This window comes from Panicum virgatum, chromosome 9N (assembly GCF_016808335.1).
Source record: "Panicum virgatum strain AP13 chromosome 9N, P.virgatum_v5, whole genome shotgun sequence".
NCBI lineage: Eukaryota > Viridiplantae > Streptophyta > Magnoliopsida > Poales > Poaceae > Panicum > Panicum virgatum.
Genome location: NC_053153.1, coordinates 10940540 through 10958448, shown reverse-complemented (window position 1 = coordinate 10958448; position 17909 = coordinate 10940540).

Sequence of the window (17909 nt, the reverse complement as noted above, 5' to 3'; positions counted from 1 at the left end):
CGGAGCTTAGCTGCACACGCTGTGCATTATTGCGGAAGTTATAGTGGGCTGCTTCTGTACCGCAGAATATCCGGTCCGTCTAATTTGATCTCGTTTGTTAGGTGTTTTTCGTTCGCCTCTCTTGGCCCTACCCTGTTCGCCTCTCTTGGCCCTACCCTGTTCTGAAAGCACTCTGTTGCAACTTGCAAGTTCTCTGTGGGAAAACGGGAGTCAAGGAGATACGAGATAGAGGTAGAGACGAAGACTACGCAGATGGGAATGGGACTACGAGATTCCCGGTCCAACCAAGCAAGAGACTTGTCTTGTCCAGAAGGTAGTTCCAAGCAGGGTTTACCGTTTCGGTCGGAAAGACCGAAATTTCGGTACTTTTTTCCGTTTCCGCTACTCACCGGGAAGCGAATTTCGGTCCGAAAAGTGGGTGATTTCGGTTTCAAATTCAAAAATATGAAAGTCAAATTTTGGTCAAAAAACGAAATTTCGGAACAGTAGAAACGAAATGGTGAACCTTGGTTCCAAGTCGAAGAGATGAAGATCCAGTAAAATGGAGGGTGCCCCGAGCTCTCAGGAGCGCCCCTCTCCGCCGCCGCCGCCGCCGCCACCAACGCCGGCCGGTGACCCACCGGAGGCACAGCAGCGCGTACCCTACTGCGCGACCAGCGGGACCCCTGCGTCTCCGCGCTCGCTGTCAGGGGAAGTGTTGGACCTTCTTTATTGCTCTGGTTCGGAGGAGGAGGAGAGCCCAGACAGGGCATTGAAGAGTTTGGACGTGAAGGCGACGGGAGCGCTGCTTCGTTCGGTCGTTGTCAAACCGACAACACATCGTGTCTCCTACAAGGATGCTCTCACTCTCCTACAAGGATGCTCTCACCGGCATCAGAACATTCAAGCCCCGCTTCAATGCGGCCTCAGAGAGAGGTGAGGGAGGATGGAGCGTGGAAAGGAAAAAGGAGAGAGGACGGCGCCCCAAGGTATGGGCGCGTCTGGGTGCTAGGTCGGGCAGCATTTCCTGGCCGGCTTGAGAGGAAGGTGAGCATTCATGATAGGCTGGGCAAGAAGGTGACCATCGAAGACCGCTTGGCCCTCGTCTTCCTTCCGCCACCAGTCTGCTGCAGCTGCTGCGAGCTAGAGCGGAGAACCGCTGCTTCAACTATTTTGCGAGAGACCACCGCATCGCCCAGTGCAGAGATCCGCCAAGGTGTGTTTTGTGCTCCAAGTCTGGGCACAAGGAGCGTTATTGCAAGGCCCACTTGAGAGGAGGAGGACCAGAGCCGAGGGGAGGCGGAGGAGCGGAAAGGAAGGAGGCGCCGAAGAGGATGGAGTTCATCCCGGGGGAGCCGGAGAGGCGCCTGGCGTGGGTGACTGCCTGCGCGGGTCGCACAGTGGCCATACGAGACGCGGAGCGCGACGTCTCTCTCCACGCGCTCATCGCCGTCCAGTTGGATGCAAGAGTGCGGCTCACCTGCGAGCAGGTGCGACGAGATGTTCTACGACAACTCCACATCCCGGAGCACCTGATGGGCGTCACGAAGATGAAGGACGCTACTTTTCTCCTCCGCTTCGTGCAGCCAGCGCAGCGTAATGCAGCGTTGGTTCGGGGGTTACTAGCTGCCGGCCGTACGCGGCTGCATCTCATGCCGTGGACGCGGCAGTTCGGCGCCACGGCGGCGAGCAAACTGCCTTATCGGGTACGTGTCTGTATCGAAGGGATCCCTGAGCATGCTGCGCACATAGAGGTCCTTAGCAAGTTGTTTCCTCCAAATGCCATTATTGATTAGCTAGACACAGTCAAGAACTCCGAGGATGAGGCAGCATGCGTGTGGGTGTGGTTATCTGTAGCTGATCCGGATAGCATAGCAGTGGAAGGGACGCTTAAGCTTGAAGAACCGGTCGAGTTCATGGAAGAACAGCATAATGTTTTCCTTAGGAGGATCCCTAGCCCGGCAAAGCTGGTTGATTTCGAGGTGCTTCTGCATGTTGATCAGGTGTTAGACCTCACCACACCACCTAGCTCTCCTTCTTGGCAAAGTTTCGAGAGGGAAACAAGTGGTATTTCAGATGACTCTCTGGATGTTGAGTGGCCGGTCAAGCACAAGTTCGTGTGGCGCCTTGGTGTATCAGACAGGCGGCGTTCACCACCACGGCGTGTTTCGGTGCATGAAAGGTTGGGGGACAGGCGTCGAGACCGTTCTCCACCAGGTGGTGGAGCTGGTGGGCAAGATCGTATGCATTACCCCCCACCTGCTTGGAATGCAGCTGCTTGGAACGGCGCAGGAGGGAGCGCGGATGCTGGAGGTAGCTGTTTTGGAAAAAATGGAGGTGGAGCCCATTTTAGTAATCAGGCCGCCGGGGCTGGTGCCGGAGTTGAGGAAGAAGGTGGTATTCTCACCGGGTCAGCTGAAGGGAAAGGACCGGGTCAACAGGCAAGCATTCCAGAGAAGGAAGGGGACAGGTCTGCATATGAGGAGGCAGCTCTCTTTTGCCGTTCTCGTGAAAGTTCGAGCATAGATGTGGAGGCCTGGGACCCAATGGCGGATGTAGCCAATTGCCAGAGCTGACTGGGGCAATGCTAGCAGCATTCTGACCTTGCAGAAGACAGTGCAGGAGGTGGAGCACGCTGTGCAGGGAACCGAGCCGGACCTGTGCGCGTCCGCGGAAGCTGCTGAGGTGATGGGCTGGAGGGAGACCCGATGTTGGAAGAAGCCAATGGAAGTTTGGTGTCTTTTGAACGGCTTGGGGCTGAAGCTGATGTCGAGCCGATTTCAAAGTTTGTGGGTTCTACAGAGACTGTTGAGGCCACGTGCGAGACCCTGATGTTTAACAGTAAGGATGGAAAGGCCATGTCTAAGACCAAGCCTGGTGGGCCGCCGCGGATTCTCTCGGGGGCCGGAGAAATCTCTCCCCCCGACACACCGCTAGAGGGCCTGGGGCAGACCTTGATGGTTGCTGGGCCGGCGGATGTCATCCCCATTGGGCCTGATGTGCTCCTTCGGCTGACTGCGCTTTTTTCTTTTTTATATTTTTAAAAAATAAAAATTTCAAAAATATATGTCTGTTTTGAAATATTTCAAAAATATCTCCCGGTCGCCCCCCCATAGGGCGACAGGCCCTAAGTGTAATTTTTTTCTTCAAATTCGCAACGAGGTCCCTGGCAAAAAAAAAAGAGTCTGTCGCCCCCCACGGGCGACAGGGGCCTGTCGCCCGTTGGAGGGGCGACAGGGTCCCCTTTGCCCTATATAAGCCATGTCCGCCATATGCCACCATCCCCTTTGTCATTTGAGCCTAAAAATTCAGGAAAAAAAAGAGGGGTGAGGAGAAGAAAAGCGGCGAAGCTCTGCTGAATTGCGTACTTGTGATCTACCAGTAACTTCCGTATGAATCCATTGATATTGTATAAAAATTTAATTTAATTAGCGGATTAGCTGAATTAGATTTGGTGCTTTAGAACACTCGTTTAGTATTACAATTTCAGTACTATTACAGACTTGTTTTTAAATTAATTATGAATTAGAATAGAATTATGAAAGTACCTTATTGATATTACAGCATAAGGCAATGGCTGCCTCCAATTGTGGAGGATTTTCATGGACCGAAGAAAAATCTAGTATAATACTTGATATCATGACCCATCTTGTTATCAGTAAGAAGTTGGATCCGTTAGCGGATGGTACGATAGAGATGGTGTTGTCTAAAGTAGTAGAGTTTAAAGATTTCACATTATTTCGAGGTATTACGACGCAAGATGTAAAGTGACACCTGCTAGAACGTCGAAAGATATACATGAGAGTATGTGTAACACCCCGGGTGTTTGCACAGTAATTAAATAAATGTCTGCACAGTAATGGTGTAGGTTTGTTTTGCATCATGTGCTTGAATTACTTAAAATGGATCTTTTTGTAATTATGAAAGGGTATATGTGTAATTATGATTTTATGCAAGGTCCTTTATATAGTTAATTGTGTTTATAGCTTTTATGGAGGGTGTTTGTGCAAAATTTCAGTGCATTTATTGCATGACAACCAATTTTGCTTGTAAGTCTATGTTTGAAGTGAATTTACGTTGAAAAAGACAAATTTCCTAGAATTCAAAGTCCCTTCAACGATTTTAATTTTAACTCTTGAATCTTTGGTCAAATAAATTTTTTTCACAACATCAAAGTTGTAGATCTTGAAAAGTTGAACAACTTTCATGTTGGGCACTTTTCCATTTGAGCTTTGGTTTAAAAGTTATCACTGGTTTACAGAAAGGTCCCTGGAACTTTTGGAAATTGCAAAGCTGCCCTTATGACCATCTCCCCCTCCCTGCTCTGCTTCTCGCCGCCGGCCACCGACAGCGCCGCCCGCCGACGCCTTCCCGGCTTTCCCGGCCATCAATTCGCCGTGCGCTGGCTCCCACGCGTCGCCGGCGAGCTCCTCCCCCTCCTGTTGCCTCGCGCTGGAGCCCCCACCCCTCGCCACGCGCCCCCGCCGAGCCCAGAACCTCCCCGGCGGCCGCCACCGCGACGTCGCCGTGGAGAGCCCAAACCAGAGGCCGAGCTCTCGCTCTTTCGCGCGCCTGAGCACTACAAGAGTCCCAGGATTCGATTTCGCTCGCCCCTTAGCTCTCTCCCCGCGTCCAGACCCCAGAACACGCCGCCGCTCCACCGTGAACGCCGACGAGCTTCGCCCCGCCGCGGAGCCGCCAACCCAGACCCGCTCTACCCCTACATCCCCCACCATTAGCACCGCCTCGACCTCGCGCAGCTCCCAGGCTTTTTCCCCTCGCCCAAACCTCACCAGAGCCGTCCCGCCGCCGAGCTCCGAGCCCGCAAGCCGCCGCTCGCCGTCGACACCCCCTCTCCGACCGCCCTAGCTTCGATTCCAAGCACCCAGAGGTGCGCCTTGAACCCGTGAGGCTCACGCACCCCTCCACCCTCGCCGCCGGTGAGCCCCTCGCCGGGAAACCGCCGGTCAAACCTCGCCTCCCCCTCTGACCCGACCCGAGGACCTCGGTTTTGAATTTGAGAAAGCTCAGGGGGTTGTCTGCGATGTCAGTGACTCAGAGGAATAGTGCTCTGAGGACTTGTTTGAAATAGTTTGCTGTGATCTTTGAAATTCAATATCAATTTGTAGAAAATTCGTAAAATAGCAAATCTTGATGTTTTGGAATCCTCTTGAAGAGCTCTATGCAGTAGAACCATAATATGTTAGGCTTTAGTTGCAAACTTTTGCTGTATAAATGGTTTTGTGTTAATAGGTATATAAATACTTGTTCTTTAATCTTTTTCTTATCTGATGCTTAAAAGCTTGTATTGCTCTGAAATTTTTGTGGTAGTTGAATCATGTTACACTAGCTTTGCTATAAAAATTTCATGATCAGTTCTCTTGTGTAGCTATTTATTTGATTTAATCTTTGTTTAGTAGACTTTAATCATGATAAATAGTTTCTGTTCTTGTTAAATCCTGAAAATATTCCTGAGTGTTCTTCTGGAGTATATTAGCTTGTCCAGGAAGTTTGAGCATTAGTTCTTGTCTAGAACAGGAGCAAAAATTAAATATTGCTAAACTGATGTCTGTTTAGTTTAATTTATCTGAATTAATTCCGTGCAGATAAAATCATGAAAAATTCACAGTGGCTAGATCATCCCTGTGTAGATCTCATGTTAAATTTTGAGCTTCTAATCTGCTCTAGTTTGACCTGTATAATTCTTGCTTGTTCTAGATGTTATCTGAATAAATGATTTATTGTGTTTAAATGGTTAAATGTCTTGGCATGATTTTTACAGGGTAGATTACTTTGTTCATGTTCTGTTTAGTGTAATTTTGGTAGATTTTATTACTATTTGTACTCTGATTTGTTGATTTATTTACAAACCATGACTTAGTTGTATAGGAAATCGCCACCACTAATTTTATGAAGTTAGTTAACTTCTTTTGTGCTGTTGATCATGATGCTTTGTGTAGTTAAATTTGTTATTTAACTACTCTATAAACGATTGCCCATGTTTGTTTATAATGTTGTTCTTGCATTACATATAGATACGACTACTTTGTCAGACGGGACTTACGAGCTGATTCCGGAGTCTGACGGAGGTGATCTCGAAGCTCAAGTAAACACTGCGGAACTAACTGAAGCCCCGAACCAAAGTTCGGAAGAGCCTAGCGCTGAAATAGTTAGCAACTACCGAGAAGGCAAGCCCCGGACATAACCTATACTTCAAATTAATATCATTTACTGTAATATTTTACTTGTGCATTTACAGTTCATAGGAGTTGAATTGAAACCCTAGATGCATGATCCTAGGAACCTATGTACTGAACACTAGAATTGAGTTCGACTACTTGCTAAGCTTATAGGACCGGTAAAAGTCGAGTGATTGCCTGTCACTCGCGAGCTTTATAGGAATTGCCTGTTTACTTTCTGTTATCAATATAAGGACGACGGACGGGGTTGTGTTCAATATCATGACCTCATGTGAGACCCCGTCTGTGTTAAAGAACTTGCTAAGGTCGCGGTGTGTGGTAGTGCTGGTTAAGTTTTTGAAAGTACTAGTCACATGCCGTAAATATGGTACGCGGCAAGCCTAGTAGCCGATTGGACCGGGGAGTGGATATACCTCCCACTCTCTCAGTAGGGATAGGTTTTATTATATGTTGCGCAACACTACGACTTCTAGGGACAAGGTTCGGCCTTGGAGCCCTGTAGTCGGGGAGAGTGGCACTATCCACAAGCCGGAAAGAAAGGTTAACGGTTGTTTGGGAATGACCCGACGGTATTCCAGACGTGTGTGCTAGGTTACCCTTGCAAGGTTGAATTTCGATTCAGAATCGTCCGCCTCTCACGATGAAATGAGACTGCTTAATCTCTTTGCCACACAGAGTAATAAGAGCAACAATATTCTTATTAATCTTGATGTTTGCTTAGAAGTTCCACCATGTTTGGTTAGTAGATGCTTACATAGAATGGTTAATCAACTAGAACCTTGAAAGCTAAAACTTGAAAGTAAGGACATACTCTTTATTGCTTTTCAGCAAAAGAAAACCAGAGCCTCACAAAGCCTTGCATAGTCTAGCTAAGGTGGGCCACTTATACCCGTTGTCGGTTAAGTCTTGCTGAGTATTAGAATACTCAGCCTTGTTGTTGAAACCCTTTTTCAGGTTTGACTTTTGAGGATCAGGTCGCTAGCTTGACCTATCCTTGCTCGTTGCCTCCTGGCTGGTCCGTAGAATGGGATACGTCTTCGGCCGGCAATAACTATGACGATTGATACCAGGCTTGGGCTAGCTTGGTATACTTTTGGCGACGTGTTGTAGTGATCGTGTTTTATCTTCCGCTGTTTAAACTCTGATTCTACACTTATGTTTGTATAACTGTTTTACTTAAGTTGGTTTTGTAATAATCCTTTGAACTGGTTTGTAATCTTTAATATGCCTGTGTTGTAAAATGGTGGTTGTAATATCTCTGAACTCGCCTTCGTGCGGGATATGCTTGTTCGATCCGAGAATCGGTGGTTGTATCGGGACGTTACCCGACAGACCAAAAATTGTTCCGTTTGAAGTGCGTTAAAGCTAATGTTGCCTTTATGGTGATGGTTTACGCACTTGAGCCGGGATAATTTAGGCGGTTCTGCCACAGCTGGTATCAGAGCTACAAGCGTATACCAGAGGTGTTGGAACCTTAAAAATCGCTTTCCGTATAAAAATTGGAACAATAGGGTATTTCGAAAAGCTATGTTGGATTCGTTAAGGGTTGTGCTTAGAACGTAAAGTCCTAGGGAAATTATGGGAATTACTAGGTGGTTATTTTTGTATGGTTTATGTTATCTGACTTCCAGCACTTTACATATTGTCAAACCATACTCACAAGCAACTCTTAATTCCTGTAACGACGCACCTACGTTGAGGTAAGATGGTAAGGATCCTCAGTCAGCTGAGGGAGTCTGACCTTCCCGTCGGTGATGCAAGCCGAACGCTGCCCTCAAGCAGTGGCTTACTTGAGGTGCTTCCAATATACCGACTATTAGTTGACTATATTGGAAGTAAAGTGTGCTCAGTCAGCTGAGGGAGTCTGACCTTCCCGTCGGCGATGCGAACCGAACGCTGCGCTCAAGCAGTGGCCTACTTGAGCTGCTGCCAATATATCGATTTCGGTCGACTATATTGGGAGTAAAGGAACTCGTGAATACGCTGCTGAGTAGCGTATGTTAACGTTGGCCATACGGCGGAAATTGTATGGCTGCCGCTTCTATAGTGAGCGGTAATGTTTGGGAACGCTTTCATGAGTGCTGGCATGAAAGGTTCATTGGATATATATATATATATGTTCTGTCAATCTTATGCAGGTACACTAACCACGATTCGATAAGCTAAGAACGGTTAGAATGTATCGACTAGCTATACAGGGAGAGCCGTATTTATGTATACCACCGTGCTAACCACGTAAGCCCAACTTTAGTTGGCAATTGTTTATTTTGGGAGGACGGTCAGGACGTGCATGCATATTTGGTTGATGTTTGATTAGTTTATAATAGTTGAAGTTGCTACGTGAGCTTGTTAAGGAATTTCTAGTATGAATCATTATAAGATAAGTGTTAGTGTGCTTAAACCATGAGTGAGTGAAACTCTGATTTTAGAAGCATACTTGTAAAATGCATAGGTTTCCTTGGATGAAAAATATGGTTTCGAGTCATGCCTTCCTCCTAAGCCCCATCTTGTTGTTATAAGGATCTTTTCATTCCTTAGAATCTCAAATGATGAACCAGTACCAATTGTGGTTTATTATTCTTTGAGTTGGAATCATATCATTTTGTGAATTAGAGTCACCTTTGTTTTACCGCAGTCTTCTTAAAGCTTTATTTGAGAAGTCTTGAGATAATTATATTACTCACATTTGAATCCTTTTTGATTCAGATGGCGACTTGTTCCCAGATCTTTTGGGATGAGGAGGGAAATGCTCATACCGACTGTCTGTACTGGGAGGGTTTTCCGAGGATTCTTTGGGATTCACTTCGTATCTTCCACTACCCAGATCCACCCCAGTACACGGGACGCCAGTTTTCGGAGCACGGAATTAAGAAGAACAGAGTTAAAATGACCATTCCTCAGCACCCCACCTTGGAGTGGCCACCGATTGAGATTGAGGTGATTGGTTATCGTCTTGTGGATGCGTTTGAGAAAGCAGCTCTCAACGCTATCACCACTTTTTGTGAGCACCACCCTGAGGAGGTAGCAGCATATCCTATTGGTTTGTTTCCAGCAGTCAGTGCTGGAAATGCAGAGTGGCTGTTCAGGGTCACACACTTTGGACACCTGATTGGAGATGTAGCGGATGAGACTATTGAGGCAGTAGTCAGATATATGAATGCTCAGTCTCACTACCAGATACTTCAGCAGCGACACATGGACCAGGTGATAGATCTGGCCCAGAGTTTTCAGCGAGGCCTTCGTCTGAAGGATATTCAGATTGAGGGACTTCAGGATGCCGTTGCTGGGAGGGACACTGCTATTGCACAGTTTGAGCATCAGGCTATGGAGTATGGTGCTGAGATAGAGCAGCGCAACACAGTTATCGGTTTTCTTCAGGCGCAGGTGAATGAGCTGCAAGCAGATTGGGCTGATGCTTTAGCACATGTTGGTATGCTTCAGGAGCAACTAGATGCCCCAGCTGAGCCTGCAGCAGCGGAGGAGGACCCAGAGGAGATTGAGGGAGTATCTGACTTAGATTCCGAGCACGCACTTGCTGAGCTTAACCCTCAGCCGGATGACTTTTCTTCCGGCAGTGTCTCTTCTGTGGGCAACCTCGACGACTTCTAGGCGTCTTAGACTTGTCCTAGATAGTTGTGTTCTCTTGTTGTAGCATATGTATATAGGAAAGATGTTATTGTAAAATAGCCTTAGGAAGGAGTACCACTTGTTGTATTATATGTGGTAAGGATAAGCGATGTTAGGTTGTAAGAACAAGGCTGCTTTGGATGTAATATAAGTAGCGACTACCAAGTTGGAAATCATAATCTTTCTACTTAGCAAATCTCTTTATTTGTGCATCTTCACGCCGTTTGATGAATACAAGAGGTTACAAATTTTTGTGGCATATGTGCTCATCAAATGTTAACATGTTGAATCTGTGAGACTAAATTTTAGTCCAACCCTTTCTATGATCTTTGTTTAGCAACATAGTACATAGCGATGAAGAGCGAATTGATAGATTATTTTCTTTACTCTTTGCTCTCAGCATTGAGTCTCTATACGATGAAGCATGAAGCTATCTAGCCGCTGACCAGTTTTGAATTTTTGTGGGTTGCACATTTATGTGTTGTGCACATTGTGCTACACTGCATCTAGTTACATTTTTGCTGATTTTGTTTTATCCAAATGTATGATCATTGCATGTACCATTGATATTGGGAGCGAGAAATATGTATCTAATGGATGTCTTCCATAATTACAGATGGTTGGTCATACACGCGGAACGCCTGATGGTTTTGGTTGTGAAACTGGCAGTGGATCTCAGCAACCACCGCCACCCCCGTCGAATCTGGCCGAGTTAATGGCCATGCAAACAGAGTTGCTCCGCCAGCTAGTCCAAGGGCAACAAAATCAGCCACGCCAACAGTATGGAGGAAGGGAGGCACAACCAGCGGGTTACCAGGAATTCTTTGGTACCCAACCTCCGTTGTTCAGCAAAGCTGATGACCCATTGGATGCCGATGCTTGGCTTCGGACAATCAATTCCAAGTTTGCTTTGTTAGCAGTACCATGCATTGATGCAAACAAGGCCCCCTTTGCCGCCCAACAGCTGCGTGGTCCTGCACGTATATGGTGGGATAATTATTGTGAAATGCAGCCTGCTGAACATATCATATCTTGGGAAGAATTCAGAACTGCATTCAGATCACATCATATTCCGGATGGACTAATGGAAAGAAAGTTGAATGAATTCTTGGCTCTAGATCAGGGAACCCGCACTGTTCTTCAATATGCACAGACCTTCAATCATCTGTGCCAATATGCGGGCCATCATGCTGATACGGATGCCAAGAAACGTGATCGTTTCCGTCGTGGCCTCAATACTAAGCTCAAGGAACGTTTAAACTTGGTTCAACCCAATACCTATAATGAGCTAGTTAATATGGCCATTACCCAGGAAGATTGTATTGCTGCACATCGTGCTGAGAAAAAGCGGAAGGCACCAACGGGACCCTCGAGTGCCCAGCCACCGAGGTATCGCCTGGTGCAAAATACTCCACCTAGGCCTCCACAAAGAAATGCCCCAGTGGGTAGGTTTGTCTTTAGGCCACCTCAGCAACAAGGAGGATTCAGACCTCCAGTGCCTCAGCAACAGCAACCGCAGCAATTTAGCCCAAGGCCGAATGCCCCACAATTCAATAGTGGGAATAGTAATAATCGATGTTTCAACTGCGGCAGTGCTTCTCATTTTGCCAAGAATTGTCCACAACCCAGAAGGAATAATCCAGGGCAAAACTCTAATCAGAACAACAACAACAACAAGGGCAAGGGCAAGAGGCAAATGGTGCAAGTCCGGCAAGGGCGAGTTAATTTCACTACTCTTGCAGACCTTCCAGCAGGAGCACCAGTTATGACGGGTACTTTCTCTATCCACAATAAACCCGCAGTCATATTATTTGATTCTGGTGCAACACATAGTTTTATAAGTGCCAAATTTGGAGCAAGATTAGGATTGGACTTTTGTCATACTAAGGGATCTTTTATGATAACAACTCCTGGTGGGAAGATAGCTTCCAATCAAATCACTAGATGTGTGCCAATTAAGCTGGGTAGCAAATTGATAAAGACAGACTTGATCTTACTCAATTTAGAAGGCATGGATGTTATTCTAGGTATGAATTGGATGACTACACATAAAGTACTACTAGATATCTCTTCCCGAGCTATCGAGATAGATTCACCACATCAAGGAGCCACCATACTCTATCTACCACAACGAGAATACATTAACTCTTGTGCTTATGCCGCAAAAGAAATTAAACTTGAAGATATCCCTATTGTGTGGGAGTATGCGGATGTATTTCCAGATGATCTACCTGGAATGCCTCCTGACAGAGACATCGAGTTTGTTATCGAACTTCAACCCGGTACCGCCCCTATTTCTAAGAGGTCGTACCGAATGCCTCCAAATGAATTAGCAGAATTGAAAGTCCAACTCCAAGACCTTCTTGACAAAGGTTTTATACGTCCAAGTTCTTCACCCTGGGGATGTCCAGCCCTGTTTGTGAAGAAGAAAGACAATAGTTTGAGGCTATGTGTTGATTATCGACCACTCAATGCGGTCACTATTAAAAACAAGTATCCTCTTCCCCGCATTGATATTCTGTTTGATCAGTTAGCTGGAGCTAAGGTTTTCTCTAAGATTGATCTTCGTTCTGGCTACCATCAAATAAAGATCAAGCCGTGTGATATTCCAAAGACTGCTTTCTCTACCAGATATGGACTATATGAATATCTGGTTATGTCTTTTGGTCTTACCAACGCCCCAGCATATTTTATGTACTTGATGAATTCAGTCTTCATGCCGGAGCTGGATAAATTCGTCGTGGTTTTCATTGACGATATTTTGATCTACTCCAAGAATGAAGAAGATCATGCTGAACATTTGCGTATCGTTCTTCAACGATTACGAGATCATCATCTTTATGCCAAATTCTCCAAGTGTGAATTTTGGTTGGACAGTGTGAAATTCTTAGGTCACACTATCTCCAGTGATGGTATATCTGTTGATCCAACTAAAGTACAAGAAGTGATGGATTGGGAATCTCCTATTTCAGTTCATCAAATTCGCAGTTTTCTTGGTTTAGCTGGATATTATCGTCGATTCATTATTGATTTCTCCAGAATAGCCAAGCCTATGACGGAGTTATTGAAGAAGGGAGTGAAGTTTGTTGGGAATGATAAGTGTGAAGAAGCGTTCCAAACTCTCAAAGCAAAATTAACTACCGCTCCAGTATTGTCTACACCGGACAGTACTAAACCTTTTGATGTCTATTGTGATGCGTCGGGTACGGGACTTGGTTGTGTGCTTATGCAGGACAACCGGGTTATCTCTTATGCATCAAGAGCTCTCCGGGATCATGAGAAGAATTATCCAACCCATGATCTGGAATTAGCAGCTGTCATTCACGCTCTTAAGATTTGGAGACATCATCTTATGGGAACTCACTGTAATATTTACACTGACCATAAGAGCCTCAAATATATCTTCACTCAAGCTGATCTCAACATGAGGCAGAGACGCTGGCTGGAGTTGATAAAGGATTATGATCTAGAAGTGCATTATCATCCAGGAAAGGCTAATGTGGTTGCGGATGCACTCAGTCGCAAGTCGCAATGCCATTGTCTATATGTAGAACCATTCAATGAAACTCTATGCCAGGAAATGATGAAGTTAAACCTAGAAATAGTACCTCAAGGAAGTTTGAACCATATATCCCTTGAGCCTACACTTCATGATAGCATCATCATGGGGCAATTACATGATGAGTGTATCAAGGTCATCAAGGAAAAGTTATCACAAGGTGAAGCAAAGTATAAATGTTTCAGAGTGGATCATAGAGGAGTTTTATGGTTTGAATCTCGACTAGTTGTACCCAAGAATCTTGAGCTTAGAAAACAAATCCTTGATGAAGCACATCTATCGAAGTTTTCGATTCATCCCGGTGGTACCAAGATGTACCATGATCTCAAACAAAATTTCTGGTGGACTCGAATGAAAAGAGAGATCGCCAGATATGTTTCTGAGTGTGATGTCTGTCAAAGAGTTAAAGCTAGTCACTTGAAAGTAGCTGGTACTCTCCAACCTTTATCTATTCCATCCTGGAAATGGGAGGACATCAGTATGGATTTTATCGTTGGTTTACCCACTACTTCTCATAAGCATGATTCTGTTTGGGTAATCGTTGATAGACTCACCAAGACCGCTCATTTTATTCCAGTACACACCACTTATTCTGCCAAGAAGTACGCAGAGATTTATCTCGATCAGATTGTTCGTTTACATGGCATTCCAAAAACGATTATTTCTGATCGTGGGCCTCAGTTTATAGCACGTTTCTGGGAGCAAATGCAGGAATCTCTGGGAACAAAATTGATTCGTAGTTCAGCTTATCATCCACAAACAGATGGGCAAACTGAACGAATCAATCAAATCCTTGAAGACATGTTGAGGGCATGTGTTATTCAATATGGCAAGAATTGGGTTAAGTGCCTAGCACTAGCGGAGTTTTCATACAATAACAGCTATCAATCCAGCTTGCAAATGGCACCATTTGAAGCATTATACGGTCGAAGGTGTCGAACTCCTTTGAATTGGTCCCAAGCAGGGGAACGCAAAATTTTTGGGCCAGATTTAGTCGCTGAGGCAGAGGAGCAAGTCAGAATTATTCAGGTTAATCTTAAAGCAGCTCAATCAAGACAGAAAAGTTATGCAGACAAAAGAAGAGATCCTTTGCAATTCGAGGTAGGAAACTTTGTATATTTGCGAGTATCTCCTACTAAAGGTGTTCAACGCTTTGGCTTAAAAGGGAAATTAGCACCCCGATACATCGGACCATTTGAAATTATCGAAACTTGTGGACCCGTTGCCTACCGACTTCGTCTTTCATCTCAGTTGGCCGCCGTTCATGATGTCTTCCATGTATCACAACTTCGGAAGTGCACCAGAGTACCTACTGAAATCCTTGAACCACAGGATATCGAGATTGAATCCGATCTATCTTATACGGAGTATCCGATCAAGATTCTTGACACCAAAGAAAGAAGTACTAGAAGGGAGAAAGTTAAAATGTACAAGATCCAGTGGAATCAGCATACTGTAGAAGAAGCTACTTGGGAAACTGAAAATTTTCTCCAAAGAAACTTTCCCGACTTTCTTAGAACCAATCCAGGTACCAAATCTTTGCACCCTTTTCTTTCTGTAATCTCGGGACGAGATTCCTTTTAGGGGGAAAGGCTGTAACACCCCGGGTGTTTGCACAGTAATTAAATAAATGTCTGCACAGTAATGGTGTAGGTTTGTTTTGCATCATGTGCTTGAATTACTTAAAATGGATCTTTTTGTAATTATGAAAGGGTATATGTGTAATTATGATTTTATGCAAGGTCCTTTATATAGTTAATTGTGTTTATAGCTTTTATGGAGGGTGTTTGTGCAAAATTTCAGTGCATTTATTGCATGACAACCAATTTTGCTTGTAAGTCTATGTTTGAAGTGAATTTACGTTGAAAAAGACAAATTTCCTAGAATTCAAAGTCCCTTCAACGATTTTAATTTTAACTCTTGAATCTTTGGTCAAATAAATTTTTTTCACAACATCAAAGTTGTAGATCTTGAAAAGTTGAACAACTTTCATGTTGGGCACTTTTCCATTTGAGCTTTGGTTTAAAAGTTATCACTGGTTTACAGAAAGGTCCCTGGAACTTTTGGAAATTGCAAAGCTGCCCTTATGACCATCTCCCCCTCCCTGCTCTGCTTCTCGCCGCCGGCCACCGACAGCGCCGCCCGCCGACGCCTTCCCGGCTTTCCCGGCCATCAATTCGCCGTGCGCTGGCTCCCACGCGTCGCCGGCGAGCTCCTCCCCCTCCTGTTGCCTCGCGCTGGAGCCCCCACCCCTCGCCACGCGCCCCCGCCGAGCCCAGAACCTCCCCGGCGGCCGCCACCGCGACGTCGCCGTGGAGAGCCCAAACCAGAGGCCGAGCTCTCGCTCTTTCGCGCGCCTGAGCACTACAAGAGTCCCAGGATTCGATTTCGCTCGCCCCTTAGCTCTCTCCCCGCGTCCAGACCCCAGAACACGCCGCCGCTCCACCGTGAACGCCGACGAGCTTCGCCCCGCCGCGGAGCCGCCAACCCAGACCCGCTCTACCCCTACATCCCCCACCATTAGCACCGCCTCGACCTCGCGCAGCTCCCAGGCTTTTTCCCCTCGCCCAAACCTCACCAGAGCCGTCCCGCCGCCGAGCTCCGAGCCCGCAAGCCGCCGCTCGCCGTCGACACCCCCTCTCCGACCGCCCTAGCTTCGATTCCAAGCACCCAGAGGTGCGCCTTGAACCCGTGAGGCTCACGCACCCCTCCACCCTCGCCGCCGGTGAGCCCCTCGCCGGGAAACCGCCGGTCAAACCTCGCCTCCCCCTCTGACCCGACCCGAGGACCTCGGTTTTGAATTTGAGAAAGCTCAGGGGGTTGTCTGCGATGTCAGTGACTCAGAGGAATAGTGCTCTGAGGACTTGTTTGAAATAGTTTGCTGTGATCTTTGAAATTCAATATCAATTTGTAGAAAATTCGTAAAATAGCAAATCTTGATGTTTTGGAATCCTCTTGAAGAGCTCTATGCAGTAGAACCATAATATGTTAGGCTTTAGTTGCAAACTTTTGCTGTATAAATGGTTTTGTGTTAATAGGTATATAAATACTTGTTCTTTAATCTTTTTCTTATCTGATGCTTAAAAGCTTGTATTGCTCTGAAATTTTTGTGGTAGTTGAATCATGTTACACTAGCTTTGCTATAAAAATTTCATGATCAGTTCTCTTGTGTAGCTATTTATTTGATTTAATCTTTGTTTAGTAGACTTTAATCATGATAAATAGTTTCTGTTCTTGTTAAATCCTGAAAATATTCCTGAGTGTTCTTCTGGAGTATATTAGCTTGTCCAGGAAGTTTGAGCATTAGTTCTTGTCTAGAACAGGAGCAAAAATTAAATATTGCTAAACTGATGTCTGTTTAGTTTAATTTATCTGAATTAATTCCGTGCAGATAAAATCATGAAAAATTCACAGTGGCTAGATCATCCCTGTGTAGATCTCATGTTAAATTTTGAGCTTCTAATCTGCTCTAGTTTGACCTGTATAATTCTTGCTTGTTCTAGATGTTATCTGAATAAATGATTTATTGTGTTTAAATGGTTAAATGTCTTGGCATGATTTTTACAGGGTAGATTACTTTGTTCATGTTCTGTTTAGTGTAATTTTGGTAGATTTTATTACTATTTGTACTCTGATTTGTTGATTTATTTACAAACCATGACTTAGTTGTATAGGAAATCGCCACCACTAATTTTATGAAGTTAGTTAACTTCTTTTGTGCTGTTGATCATGATGCTTTGTGTAGTTAAATTTGTTATTTAACTACTCTATAAACGATTGCCCATGTTTGTTTATAATGTTGTTCTTGCATTACATATAGATACGACTACTTTGTCAGACGGGACTTACGAGCTGATTCCGGAGTCTGACGGAGGTGATCTCGAAGCTCAAGTAAACACTGCGGAACTAACTGAAGCCCCGAACCAAAGTTCGGAAGAGCCTAGCGCTGAAATAGTTAGCAACTACCGAGAAGGCAAGCCCCGGACATAACCTATACTTCAAATTAATATCATTTACTGTAATATTTTACTTGTGCATTTACAGTTCATAGGAGTTGAATTGAAACCCTAGATGCATGATCCTAGGAACCTATGTACTGAACACTAGAATTGAGTTCGACTACTTGCTAAGCTTATAGGACCGGTAAAAGTCGAGTGATTGCCTGTCACTCGCGAGCTTTATAGGAATTGCCTGTTTACTTTCTGTTATCAATATAAGGACGACGGACGGGGTTGTGTTCAATATCATGACCTCATGTGAGACCCCGTCTGTGTTAAAGAACTTGCTAAGGTCGCGGTGTGTGGTAGTGCTGGTTAAGTTTTTGAAAGTACTAGTCACATGCCGTAAATATGGTACGCGGCAAGCCTAGTAGCCGATTGGACCGGGGAGTGGATATACCTCCCACTCTCTCAGTAGGGATAGGTTTTATTATATGTTGCACAACACTACGACTTCTAGGGACAAGGTTCGGCCTTGGAGCCCTGTAGTCGGGGAGAGTGGCACTATCCACAAGCCGGAAAGAAAGGTTAACGGTTGTTTGGGAA